We start from the raw sequence: 13,287 nt of genomic DNA on the forward strand, positions 1-13,287 counted from the left end.
CTCGAATGTGAAGGTCGATCTCCCGTTGCAGACGCGCCATTATTATATTATAATATCGACTCTAGATGTGCCACTAGGATCGGCGCTTGTTCCTAACTGATCGGCGCTTGACCCGAACTCCGTCGGGTGGACTAACTATCACCGCATTCTTGCGAGTAAGTGACTCGTAAACGCCATTCTGCAAACGACTGTTTGCCATAGCTGAAAACAAAGGAAGCAAAGACCTGTCACGAGCAGAATTCGCAGGCGAAGGTGAAATAAAATAAAGAATGAAAATATAAGGAAAACGAAGAGTATAAGGAAGAAGCTAAATCACCGATAAACGGCAGGTCTATGAAAACAAGGCAGATGAAAAGTAGGCCCGGAAACCGAAGGTTTCAAGAAAAACCCACAAAGCACCGACCGTGCGTGCTCTCCCTCTCTCTCGTCTCAGCAGGAAGGGAAAACGGGGGGGGGGGGGAACCTCCACAAACACGAATAGTGATACAGAGGGAAAAGAAATGGGGATAGGAACGACAACAACACAACACAGTACTCACAGCTGCACACACGAAGCCGCCATGATGCCACAACCACGCACCAACGACCAGCAGGGGGAGAGAGGGAGAGAGAGAGAGAGAGAAAGAGAGAGAGAGAGAGAGAGAGAGAGAGAGAGAGAGAGAGAGAGAGAGAGAGAGAGAGAGAGAGAGAGAGAGAGAGAGAAAGGGGGCAAGAAAGGAAAGAGAGAGACAGAGAGAGAGGGCAAGAGAGAGAGAGAGAGAGGGCAAGAGAGAGAGAGAGAGAGAGAGAGAGAGAGAGAGAGAGAGAGAGAGGGCAAGAGAGAGAGAGAGAGGGCAAGAGAGATAGAGAGAGGGCAAGAGAGAGAGAGAGAGGGCAAGAGAGAGAGAGAGATCAAGAGATAGAGATATCGAGATCAAGAGAGAGAGAGAGATAGAGATAGAGATAGAGATAGAGATAGAGATAGAGATAGAGATAGAGATAGAGAGATAGAGAGATAGAGAGAGAGAGAGAGAGAGAGAGAGAGAGAGAGAGAGAGAGAGAGAGAGAGAGAGAGAGAGAGAGAGAGAGAGAGAGAGAGAGAGAGAGAGAGAGAAAGAGAGAGGACATTTTGTTCCTCTTTATTTCCAGGAATCATGTGCACAAGGTAATAAAAAACCAACAGCAAGCATTGTACAAAGTTAAAATGAGGAAAGTCGAAGTACATAAAAACAAGGTAAATTCATAAATTAACTACAAGGACACCTTCAACAAGTTTACATGATGATTCCTTCACACGCCACTTCTGTAAAAACAATGTAAAATCACGGAGTTGAAATTCAAAGTGCAAATGTGACGTGACGAGGGCCTTAAAAAGATGAACTGCAACATCAACAGACTTGTCGGCATTTTGCATTTTATGCTTCCTTGACAGGTATATAGCGAGTTTAGCCTGAGAAGACAAATAATTTGCTGAAAGACACTCACTTTTGCATCGGTAAGAAATACTAAAACCGAAGATAAAAACACAATGTGTAAAAACAAGGCCTAGCCCTCAGAGTACATGTGATAAAATTATAAAAAGGGGGGCCAGCCTTGGGCACTCAATAAGAATGTGAAAAATATTTTCAATAGCACCACAGAAAAGACACGATTCTGTGTTACGAGAGCATATGTGATGAGACAAAACATTAGAGTAGTGGGGCAACTTAGCATAACAATTGTGCAATTTGTGAGGAAAGCACCAAATTTGGCACACTAGTAGCCTATCATATTATGAACAGATTTGGATATTGGGCCATCTCAAATTCAGCCGCTGATGGTTGTGACAGCCATTTTCCACTGCCATCAAAAATTTGAGATGGCCCAATATCCAAATCTGTTCATAATATGATAGGCTACTAGTGTGCCAAATTTGGTGCTTTCCTCACAAAATGCACAATTGTTTTGCTATATTTAGCTTAGTTGCCCCACTAGAGGGTAAAATGTAGTGTGCCGGCACTCACTGAAGGTCTCCAGAGCGCTTGGCAATGGGTGCCATGTGCACAACAAACCATTGGATCCTCGTGGAAGGGGTAACCCGGAGAATCCTCTTCCAATGCGCTTGTGGTTCTGCAGATCTATCACGATCAAGGGCTTTAACACAAAAATAAACAGTACGTTTTTCCATTGAGTTAAAAGGGATAAAATCTTGAAAGTGAAGTAAAAGTACTGGAAAGAGGTGTTTGAGCGAAGGTGTGGAGTCCAGCTGTGGAGTCCATTTTAACCCGGTCTGCTTGAAAAAGCGTAGAATTCCAGAGAAAATTCTCCCTATGACTCGAATGGACCTAATTCCAGTGGCCACAGCGACCTCAGTTGCTGGCTTCCATTTATAAGGAAAAGGAGTTCTAAAATATTTAACCTTGGTGTATCCAGCATCAGTAAAATGTTGCATAAAATTGCGATCACCACAAACCCCTTTAAATATAGGGTTAGAAAAATTGGCTCGTTTAAAAACATTTTGAGAGAGCAGCTACTGTCATCACGGCGGATGGTGATTGCCTGCCACGCCTCCAGCACACTTCTCTAGTACAGGGGCACTGATGTGATGTCAACTTTCTTGGTGTCAATGAGAAAGAGTTCCTGATCATAGCCGAGTTTCCCTTCCTGTCGAAGCAGGCAGTGAGTGAAGGTTTTCCAAGAAACATTTATGTATGGGAAAAGTGTGGGAAAAGTGTGCCTGCCCAACGAAAGGAGGCGAAAAGCCATCACTTTGCTGGAAATGACTGTTATGATGATATGTTGGGTGGTCATATTTTGGACCATTAGCTGTGTGTTAATCAGCTGTCAGGATTCTAACCTTGCTTGTATTCAAACCTTGCTTTAAAATGTTGCTTTAAATGTTTCAGGTTACCAATGTTCCATGCACCCCACTGTTTTTGGACAGAGCCCAGCTGTTCCTGTTTCTTGGAAACTAAGCCCTTATCACCCTTCCTGTTGCCCTGTGGTGGTGTGCCCTTAGTGCGACCTTGGAGAGAACTGTGGAAGTGTTCCTTCAGTGTATGCTGCCCACACATTCCTATTCTCAGTGATCACCAAAGCTTTGCCTTTGTTATCAGCAGGTGCTAGTGAAGGAGTGTAGGAAAGTTATTAGTTTGCAAGGCTTGCATATCTGAGAGTTGTGTAGGTGGCTTGGAAACTGTGGTTGCATATCTGAGAATTGACCGATTCAACTTCCCCTAGGGCCCGAGGGAGGGGGAAAGAAGCCCACTGCCACATTTATTTCTTTTACTTCTTTGTTTCCTTATCCCTTAGCATACACTTTTAGTCCACACCCAGTTTTCCTTTACACTTTTAGTCCACACCCAGTTTTGCTTTGTGTGATTATATATGTGATTGTTTTGAAGCATATTCTTAATGTGATTCAGGGGAGCCTGACTGAAGGGTCACTGAGTCACATTCCGCATGCGTGTGGTCTTCGGAAATAAAACGTGTAATTCGAGGATCCTCATCTGACTCTGTCATCTTACTCGGCCGAGTGGAGAGTCATAACAATTGGCGACGAGGATGGGATTCGACTGATGCTGGCGGTGTGGACGGTGGGACTCCACTTGGTGTACAGCGATCGCAAGGGATCAGCTAAAAGGTACGTGGCGATCGCACGTAGGGCACCTAAAATAGGGAGCCCCAGTTAGGCGAGCGCTGTACACTTGGTGGGTTGCGCCCTGCCGGACGCAGCTCCAGGATCTGCTCGAATCAAGAACTGTAACGCAGTAAACACATATGAGGTGATTCGAATGCGGTTTGTCTGAAGAGCACAAAGGGGAAGGGCTGTCAGGCAGTGTTTGTAGAGCCGGTAAGGGTCGAGGATAAAGGTATCCGTGTGAAATAAGGAGGAAACAGGTTGGAATCCTGTACCAAGAGAGGGAAGGTTAGAGGCCTTCATTGGGTTTGAGGCTATTAGGCGGCGGGTCGAAAGGGACCTCAGTCCCGGTGTAAAAGGAGAAACGATTTACAGCTATTAGGCGGCTGATTGAAAGGGACCTCAGTCCCGGTGTAAAAGGAGAAACGATTTATAGCTATTAGGCGGTTGATAAGATAAGAACAAAAGAATGGGGAATAAATCTTCAAAGAACGAGAAGATACCAAAAGGAACAACATTGAAAGTTATCAGTGACAAATATGGAATCGATAACGTAAAGGGAATACAGGACTGGGTGAAGTGGACCGCGGGAAGAAAAGATCCCTTTCCGCTGACTGGATCCTTAGATCCAAAGATATTAAACACAGTGAGTAATGCGCTGATAGAGGGCAAAGCAGGCGGCCCGAAACAAAGTGGACCACACTGGAAAGCATTGGCCGCGTGGCTAATGGAGTCGCAAGTCGAGACAGAGCATAGGCGACTCGGACTAGAAGGGACTGTGAACCAACGAAAAATACAAGACGAGGAACGACAAGGGAGACTAAAACAGGCGCTAGACCAGCTAACGGAAGTTAAGACACAGGGAGAGGACAAACAGAGGGAACTAGACCAAGTGTTAGCGCAGCTGACGGAGGTCAAGATACAGAGTGAGGAGAGACAGGAGAAGTTGAAGCAGGCGTTAGCACAGATAGCAGAAATCAACGACGACGTGAACCGAAAGACGACAACCCGACTTGGAACAACAAAGGAATTTACCCTGTCTTACAAGGGGACAGAGTAAAAGGAGGGACCGACATTCACCAGTTCCCCATGATACAAGCAGCAGGGGGAGATTGGGTTTGGAGATCATGGACCCCACAAGACATTAGGGAGTAAAAGCTAGCATGGAAGAATGTATAAAGAAAAACCCGAGAAGGGCCATTCAGATATTACACGACCAGATAAAAATGCAGGGGGCAACCAGGACAGACATAGGGTTTATCTGCACTGCAGTCTTGCCCAGTGCGGTTTGGAGCCGGCGTGCGGCAGCCTGGAGTGTAAAAATGGAAGGAGAAACAGATACCACATTAAACCGAGATTACCCGGAGGGAACCGACCGGGAAGCACAGGCACTGTACAGAGGAAGAGTACAAACCCTGATGGAAGAACTTGCGACGGAAATGGCCCCAGAGGGTAATGGATTGGCAGGCAATACAGGATGTCACACAGAATCCCAAGGAATCACCTGGGGAGTACAAGGCACGACTGTATGAGCAGATCGAACTGCACTCAGGATTTATTAACATCGCACAGACGCCCCTCCATTTCCTGAACACTATGTTCGTAGATGGACTGTGTGACGAAGTAAGGCGAGAGGTGAAAGCGGACATGCCAGGGTGGAAAACGGCTGACGTAGATGCCGTGTTTGAAAGGGCAAGACAGGCTTGGCAGACTCTGAGAGAAAGAGGAACGGAGGGGAAAGAAAGATACCCAAGCTCTAGTTGCAAGAAATCTTGAATTGAAAAGCCGTAAATACGAAGAGAGAGGAAAGCAGGCCTCGCTGGGAAAATCCAGATTGGGAACCCCGGTATGAAGCCGAACGGGACCAGCGGGAGGCCTTGGAACCGAGAGAGGGAGCCGCAGAAACAGGGAGAATGCTTTAACTGCGGTCAATCCGGGCACTGGTTTCGCGACTGCCCGGCACCGCCTAAACAACGAGGCTGGGGCTCGCGGCCACCACAACAGCAAGGGCAACCAACGGCGCCCCTAGAGAGTATGAGAGGAGAAGGAGACAGCAGGAAGAAACTATTGACATGAGGACACCGTGGTGGCTCCGCAAAGGGAAACGCGGAATGTAAGGGAATTGACCACGACCTTAAACGTAGAGGGGAGACAAGTAACATTCCTGGTAGATACAGGGGCCACCCGGTCAACACTAAAACAAGGAGAGATAAAGAACCTGCCACTCTCAGGTGAGTCAGTGAGTGTGGTGGGGGTTTCGGGACGGAGAGAGGATATCCCGATCTCGGACAAATTACGAATTGAAGTAGGTCCCCTGCGGGGAGAACATGCATTTTTGGTAGCCAAACACACCCCGATGAATTTGTTAGGAAGAGATTTGTTGTGCAGAATGGGATGTACCATAACATGCAAGCAAGACGGAGTTTTCATAGATGCTCCGCTGGCATTGCAAGAGGAAGTAATGACCCTCATGATGACCGAACTCGGACCGGTAGTCTATTGGTTGCGGGTTGTGTCACAAGAGGAGAAATAAACTGACTAGGGATTGGGAAAGTGCGAAAAGATTGCGGGACGTAGAGGAATGGTTGCGTGGCAACGACATTGAATTGAAAGAAGTGGAACTGCCTTTACACTGTACGGTCTATTATGACGAAACAGGGCAGGATTTTGATTACTCGGACAGAGTACATGAAGAGTACGCTACCACACGCACTTTAATGACAACCACTTTGTGGATCGGGAAAGAGGGAGCGGCAATGGAGGTGGAGCTAACTAACAAGGAACGTGAGCTAATGAAGCACAGAGAAGGACTTACCCCGCACGTCTCAATGGCGGTCGGTAAAGGTCATAGTGCCGAAGAACTGGGAAGAATGTTGACCAGGTTGAGATGTGCCTCGGAACCACCAGGGAGGGGTAGTGAAACCCAGAGCGCTTTACAGGCCAGTCGACGGGAGGATGGATGGAAAGTATGCTTACCTGATCAGATTTTGTCATGTATGTTAGAAAGACATGAGATGAACAGCGAAAGGCCACGCCGCCAGACAAACAGGGAAACGAGAACGGAAGAAAAACTACAGGAAGTACCTGTTGAATTATGGACACGACATCCGAATGACGTGGGCAGAGTGCTAGCCGCAACGCCCGTGTCTATCCAGATAAAGGAGGGGTACCCCTGCCTCGAGTGGCTCAATACCCGTTGCGCAAAGAAGCAATAGAAGGGATCGCTCCGGTGATAGCATCATTACGCGACCAAGGGGTGATAATACCTACTAAGAGCCAATGTAACACACCAATCCTGCCGGTGGAGAAGCCCGGAGGAAACAAATGGAGGTTCGTACAAGATCTACGGGCAGTGAATAAGTGTGTGAAAGCGTCCTTTCCCGTGGTGCCACACCCGGTTACGATACTGTCAGGGGTGCCGTCCACTGCGACGCATTTTTCCGTGGTAGACTTGTGCTCAGCGTTCTTTAGCATACCGCTAGCCAAAGAGTCGCAACACTTGTTTGCCTTCAGCTACGACGGACAACAATACACCTGGACTGTACTTCCGCAGGGGTTCTGCGATAGTCCAACGCTCTTCTCGCAGGCTCTGAAGGAGGACCTGGAGGACATAGAGCTCCCGGAAGGATCAGTCATGATACAATATGTGGACGACCTGTTGGTATGCTCGGACAATCAAACGAAATGTGAAACGGACACTGTAGCGCTGTTAACAGCTCTCGCCCGAAAGGGCCACAAAGTCAGCAAAGACAAATTACAGTTTTCGCAGCCAAGGGTGACGTATTTGGGACATATACTGGAACAGGGGAAGAGGAGCCTCGGAGCTGAACGGGTGGAGACAATCCTAGAGCACCCAAAACCCACTACATTGCGACAATTGCGACGGTTCCTCGGGATGACAGGGTACTGCCGGCAGTGGATCCCTGATTATGCAGTTAGGCGCGATCACTGTACGACATGGTAAAAGAGGCAGAGGGGGATAAGATCTCCTGGGCGAATGGTGCGAACAAAGACTTCGAAACATTGAAACAGGCCTTGTCAAAAGCACCAGCATTGGGGCTACCGAACTATGATCTTCCCTTCACCCTATTCGTCCATGAAAGAGGAGGGTTCGCCCAGCGGTGCTGACGCAAGAACACGGAGGAAAGAATAGGCCGATTGCGTACTACAGTAGTCATTTGGACTCGGTCGCCGCCGCCTATCCTGGGTGCTTACGGGCAGTAGCAGCAACGCAATACGCAGTAACCGCAACAGCAACGCTGGTTTTGGGTTCTCCGCTGACTGTAAAGGTACCGCATGATGTGGCGGCGCTGATACGGCAAAATAAGACACAACATATATCAGCGGCACGAGCAGTTCAACATGATTTGGTGCTGTTGCAGGCAACTAATATAACGATCGAAAGATGTTCGCCACTGAACCCAGCCTCCCTAATGCCAGCGGGTGATGAGGGAGAGGCACATGTGTGTGAACGAGTGCTGGTGGAAGAGACAAAGGCTAGGCGTGACCTACAGGAAGCCCCGATCGAAAATGCAGAATTGGAACTGTTCGTGGATGGAGCGGCGAGGAAGAACCGATGGGGAAGAACCATCGCTAGCTTTGCAGTATGCACCGCAAGCGCCACCTTGAGGAAACAATTGTTACCAAAGGGATTTTCAGCCCAACAAGCTGAGCTGGAAGCATTGATATGCGGGTGTGAGCTGGGTGCGGGTAAGACATTGAACATATACACAGATTCTAGGTATGCCTGGGGCATCTTACATGACTCTGCTGCCATTTGGGCCTTGCGTGGCTTTAAGACGTCCTCAGGGAAGGTTATCCGACATGGGGACCTGACCAAGCGACTGATACGAGCAGCACAAGAGCCGCAACAGATTGCAGTGATTAAATGCAAAGCTCACACAGGAGGGACAGATGAAGTGTCAAAAGGCAATGAAAGAGCAGATTTAGCGGCAAAAGCAGTGCTCGATGAGGAGGAGGCGAACCCACAACCAACGACCGAACTTTACGTGGAGCAAATGGTAGACGGTCCACAAACGCAAGAACAGCTGAAGGACCTGCAGGTCTCCGCAACTATGGAAGAACAGGAATCATGGAGGGTGAAGGAGGGTGCAAAGCAAAACATACATGGAGTATGGGTGGATGAGCGAAATAGACCATTTGTACCCCGGATATTGCTCCCATGGCTCGCCCTCACTGCACATGCGCAGGGCCATATGGGAATAAAAGGGGTGGCGGAAATTATTCGTCAAACCTGGAATGCCCCAGGTGTAACAACAGCAGCAACAGAGGTGGTTAGCAATTGTGCGACCTGTGGTAGACATAACAGGAAGTATGCCGCCAAGAAACGGGGAGCACACCCACCCCCGTCCGGACCGTTTCAACACCTTCAGATGGATTTTATAAAAATGCCGGCATACAAACATCACCAATATGTGCTGGTAATTGTGGATATGTTTTCTAAGTGGGTAGAGGCCTTCGCCACGACCAATCAGGAAGCTGATACAGTGGCCAAACTACTTTTACAGGAAGTAATTCCGCGATTTGGGATTCCAACACGACTATCCTCGGACCAAGGAGGGTCTTTTACGGCAAAAGTAATGGAAAAAGTAGCCGAAGGCTTGGGTATCAACCAGAAACTGCATTGTCCGTACCACCCCCAGTCAGCAGGGGCAGTAGAAAGAGAGAACCAAACCCTAAAGCAGACGCTTTCCAAACTCTGCGAGGACCAGTCAATGCCCTGGCCAGACGTGCTGCCGATAGCACTCATGAAAATGCGGGCAACAAATAATGCCACAAGGGGGCTCTCGCCCCACGAAATAATAACAGGACGTCCTATACAGTTACCGGTCTCGGCTCCGCCAGATATGGGAGATTGGGATTTGACATGTATGACTGACGGAATGATGAACTATTGCAGAACACTCACTGCTACCATTAGGGCTTTTCACTCACAGGTACAAGAAGCATTGCCGATACCTGCTGGAGACCCGTTACATGATTTCCAACCTGCTGAACGAGTTTGGGTGAAAGAGTTCCTGCGGAAGGACGCCCTACAACCCAAGTGGACCGGGCCCTACACTGTACTTTTGACCACGCTCTCGGCCGTCAAAGTGAGGGGTAAGAGTGCATGGATACACCACTCACACTGTAAACGAGCACCCAAGGAAGCCGCTGAAACTAGGGAACCGGAGGAGGTAACCTCAGCAGAGGTTCCGGCTGTGTCCGATTCAGTCTTTACCGGGATAGTGAAGACGACGACGAGGGGGAAGACGTGATGTCTCTACAGAGCCCCCTCCACCACCACCAAACCGAGACGGGGCTGGCCCAGCAGGACAGGGAGAGATAGTACAGGGAGACCCACTGCAAGCAGAGCCAGGTGCCCCGCCGGACCCGGGACCTGAAACGTAGACAACAGGGATCCTGAAAGACCAGCGCTAGAACCAAAACGCCCCGCCAGACGTGGAGTCGGAACCTGGACCAGGCACCCTGCCAAACGTGGAACAGGCAGGTTTGACGGCAACAACATTGTAATACAGGAAACAGCGACAGGAACTTTGACGACACAACATGCAACTCCTGGTGCTAGTGCTACTCCCTGTGCAAAGGCGGCCTGTCACTAGGCAGCAAACCGACAGTCTTAGACCCCGAGAACCATACACGCCTCCTACACCTCAGCCACGAATGGGGAAACGAGAGTGAATTAGCAACTTCTTTACAGCGTAGCAGGAGAGGGGTACCAAGAGAGGTGACAGCAAGCAAATATGCAAATTTTGGGACAACCCATAACAAGGAGTTAGACACAGTAAGAGTCTTTTCAGTTAACCGCACCCAACCTTTTTCGTCAATGGTTCCGAACAATAAGAACATAAAGGTACCGCTGCTCCGACCTCAACAACTCATAGAAATACCCTGCATCCTAGCAGATGGGTCTAGTGACCTGGTAGAACGACACAAGGAACTTAAGGCCATCGTATGGTACTACGATATTGCAGGGCAGGTTCTCTTAGTAGCTCGACAAGTAAAGAAACAGAGAGGGCAAAGGGATCCTACAACCGACAAGGATATGAATGGGGCCAGCATGCAAGTCTGATAACTAGAATTCCGCAAGTACCAGACGACACCCAGTTGGCATACTATTGCCGCGTTCTATTGAGCAACCAAACAGCATGGAGTAATTGGATACACTTTGATGTACGCAGACAGGGAGCCGCCGACAAGGCCCCGAATACCTTTGTAGCCCTAACCACAGAGATAGCAAACATTGAGAACCGGAGTGAGTGCTGGGTGTGCCTTAAACCACCATCTGGCCTCGTGACCGGACTTCCTCTTTTGTATTACCATTAACCATCTTCAATCATGTAACCGGACCAGTAGAAGGGCTCGAAGCTAAGACCTCAGCCCGTGATTATACACAACGGGTCTATGCAGAGAAGAATCCGAGTGCTAATGTAATGGTGGTACCATCTCCCCTATGGGTAGAAAACACCAGGGGGAGCAGTCTGTTTTACAGGACAGGGAGCAAACAGAATGGGAAAGTCAGAATGTGAGATTCAACTTCCCTCCCGAAATCAACTGACCAGGAAGTCATCGCTGTTAACCCGGACACCCAGGTAGAGGAGCAAGTAACATTCACAATAAAAGCAGCCTTACACCATGACAACGGGATGATCCCGCCAAAAGGCATTCACTTGGTTTGCGGGGACAAGGCTTACCCTACCTACCAAAAGGGTGGGAAGGGAGTTGTTATTTAGCTTCAGTATTTCCGGATAGCAGGATTAAGACCACTTTTTACCCTACCCCTGCACCACCACGGCATCGACGCAGCGCATCAGAGACAGGGGATCCAGAGGGATGGGCCGGTGTATCAGAGCGCTTAGGGGTGATCAAAGGCACCTGGTGGGAGAAGGCTCTTGGCTTTTTCATGCCACATGCCGGTACTACTATTAATAGCATTAGGTTAGATGAGCTTTCACAAGTTTTGGAATATTTAGGTAATGTAACCATGGCTTACTATACAGAATTAACAGAGATGTTGGTATCAATGCGCGCTATGGTAATGCAGAACAGAGTAGCTTTAGACATGCTTCTAGCAGAGCAAGGAGGGGTATGCGGGATGATTGAAGGAGAATGTTGCGTCTGGATTCCGGACCCGAAGGACATAACTAATCGTGCGGTGGCCCGAATTAAAAGGTGGTGGAAGTTCTCACAAGCAATCGAGTGGAACGTGAGGAAGGTTATGCATGGTGGAAGTCGATCTTCCAGGGCTGGGGAGGTTGGTTGTTGCGACTAATAGGGTCAGTACTTTTAATCATTGTGGTGGTAATTTTTGGGGTGTTTCTAATCAAACTTCTCATTACCATTTGTTTGAAGAAGTGCTGCGCAGCGTCACCCCTCACCCAGGCCATTATAATAATTAACAGCGAACTCTCTGTTGAGGACGACTTGGCCAGTAATGGGGAGGGGGACGACCAGGGCCTTCAGGGGACGTCATACACGTGGACCTAGGCCAAGGTTTACAACCATTCCTCCTTGTTGAAGCAGATAACTAACCCAGGAGAGAGTGCGTGTTGTTTGCCTTCCAGTGCAAGATGTGACTCCTGCGCTGGACGAGCTTACACCCGTGCCTTGGAGTACTACTTTTGCTACTTGCTTATGTATAATTGTTTAAACAATAGTATTACCACTGCTGCTAACATAGAACAGTATTACATGTTAATATGGTGTGGACTTAGCATTGAATTCATACACTGCAGCTTAAACGGGAGGCATGTGGCAGTGGGTAGGACAAAAGGGGGAAGACAATGGTAACAGAAGCTAACCTGAACCACCGGCAGTTGGGGACTTCTCATTTGGGGAATGTTGATGGCTATCCACGGCATTCGTAAATCCCGTTTGGCAGGCGCGGGGGCCTAGGGGTAGCTGCTACAGGAACCAAATAGGGGTCCACTCGGTCGGTGAGTCTCAGGTGTGGCTGGGAATGGTCAAAATATGACCAAGGAGGGAAACTGTTATGATGATATGTTGGGTGGTCATATTTTGGACCATTAGCTGTGTGTTAATCAGCTGTCAGGATTCTAACCTTGCTTGTATTCAAACCTTGCTTTAAAATGTTGCTTTAAATGTTTCAGGTTACCAATGTTCCATGCACCCCACTGTTTTTGGACAGAGCCCAGCTGTTCCTGTTTCTTGGAAACTAAGCCCTTATCACCCTTCCTGTTGCCCTGTGGTGGTGTGCCCTTAGTGCGACCTTGGAGAGAACTGTGGAAGTGTTCCTTCAGTGTATGCTGCCCACACATTCCTATTCTCAGTGATCACCAAAGCTTTGCCTTTGTTATCAGCAGGTGCTAGTGAAGGAGTGTAGGAAAGTTATTAGTTTGCAAGGCTTGCATATCTGAGAGTTGTGTAGGTGGCTTGGAAACTGTGGTTGCATATCTGAGAATTGACCGATTCAACTTCCCCTAGGGCCCGAGGGAGGGGGGAAAGAAGCCCACTGCCACATTTATTTCTTTTACTTCTTTGTTTCCTTATCCCTTAGCATACACTTTTAGTCCACACCCAGTTTTCCTTTACACTTTTAGTCCACACCCAGTTTTGCTTTGTGTGATTATATATGTGATTGTTTTGAAGCATATTCTTAATGTGATTCAGGGGAGCCTGACTGAAGGGTCACTGAGTCACATTCCGCA

General features: G+C 48.4%; 1 long non-coding RNA gene across 1 annotated transcript in view; it reads right to left on the reverse strand.

Moving 5' to 3' along the window:
* Positions 1-573, reverse strand: part of LOC147013149 (uncharacterized) — a 46,667-nt gene extending 46,094 nt beyond the window's left edge. Inside the window, exon 1 of the long non-coding RNA XR_015051213.1 lies at positions 540-573. This is a non-coding gene — a long non-coding RNA (uncharacterized LOC147013149). The remainder of the gene's footprint in view (positions 1-539) is intronic.
* Between the last annotated feature and the right edge of the window lie 12,714 nt (positions 574-13,287).

The sequence above is a fragment of the Eptatretus burgeri genome, chromosome 14 (genome assembly GCF_056783735.1).
Source record: "Eptatretus burgeri isolate ZD-2024b chromosome 14, Ebu_testis_v1, whole genome shotgun sequence".
Lineage (NCBI taxonomy): Eukaryota > Metazoa > Chordata > Myxini > Myxiniformes > Myxinidae > Eptatretus > Eptatretus burgeri.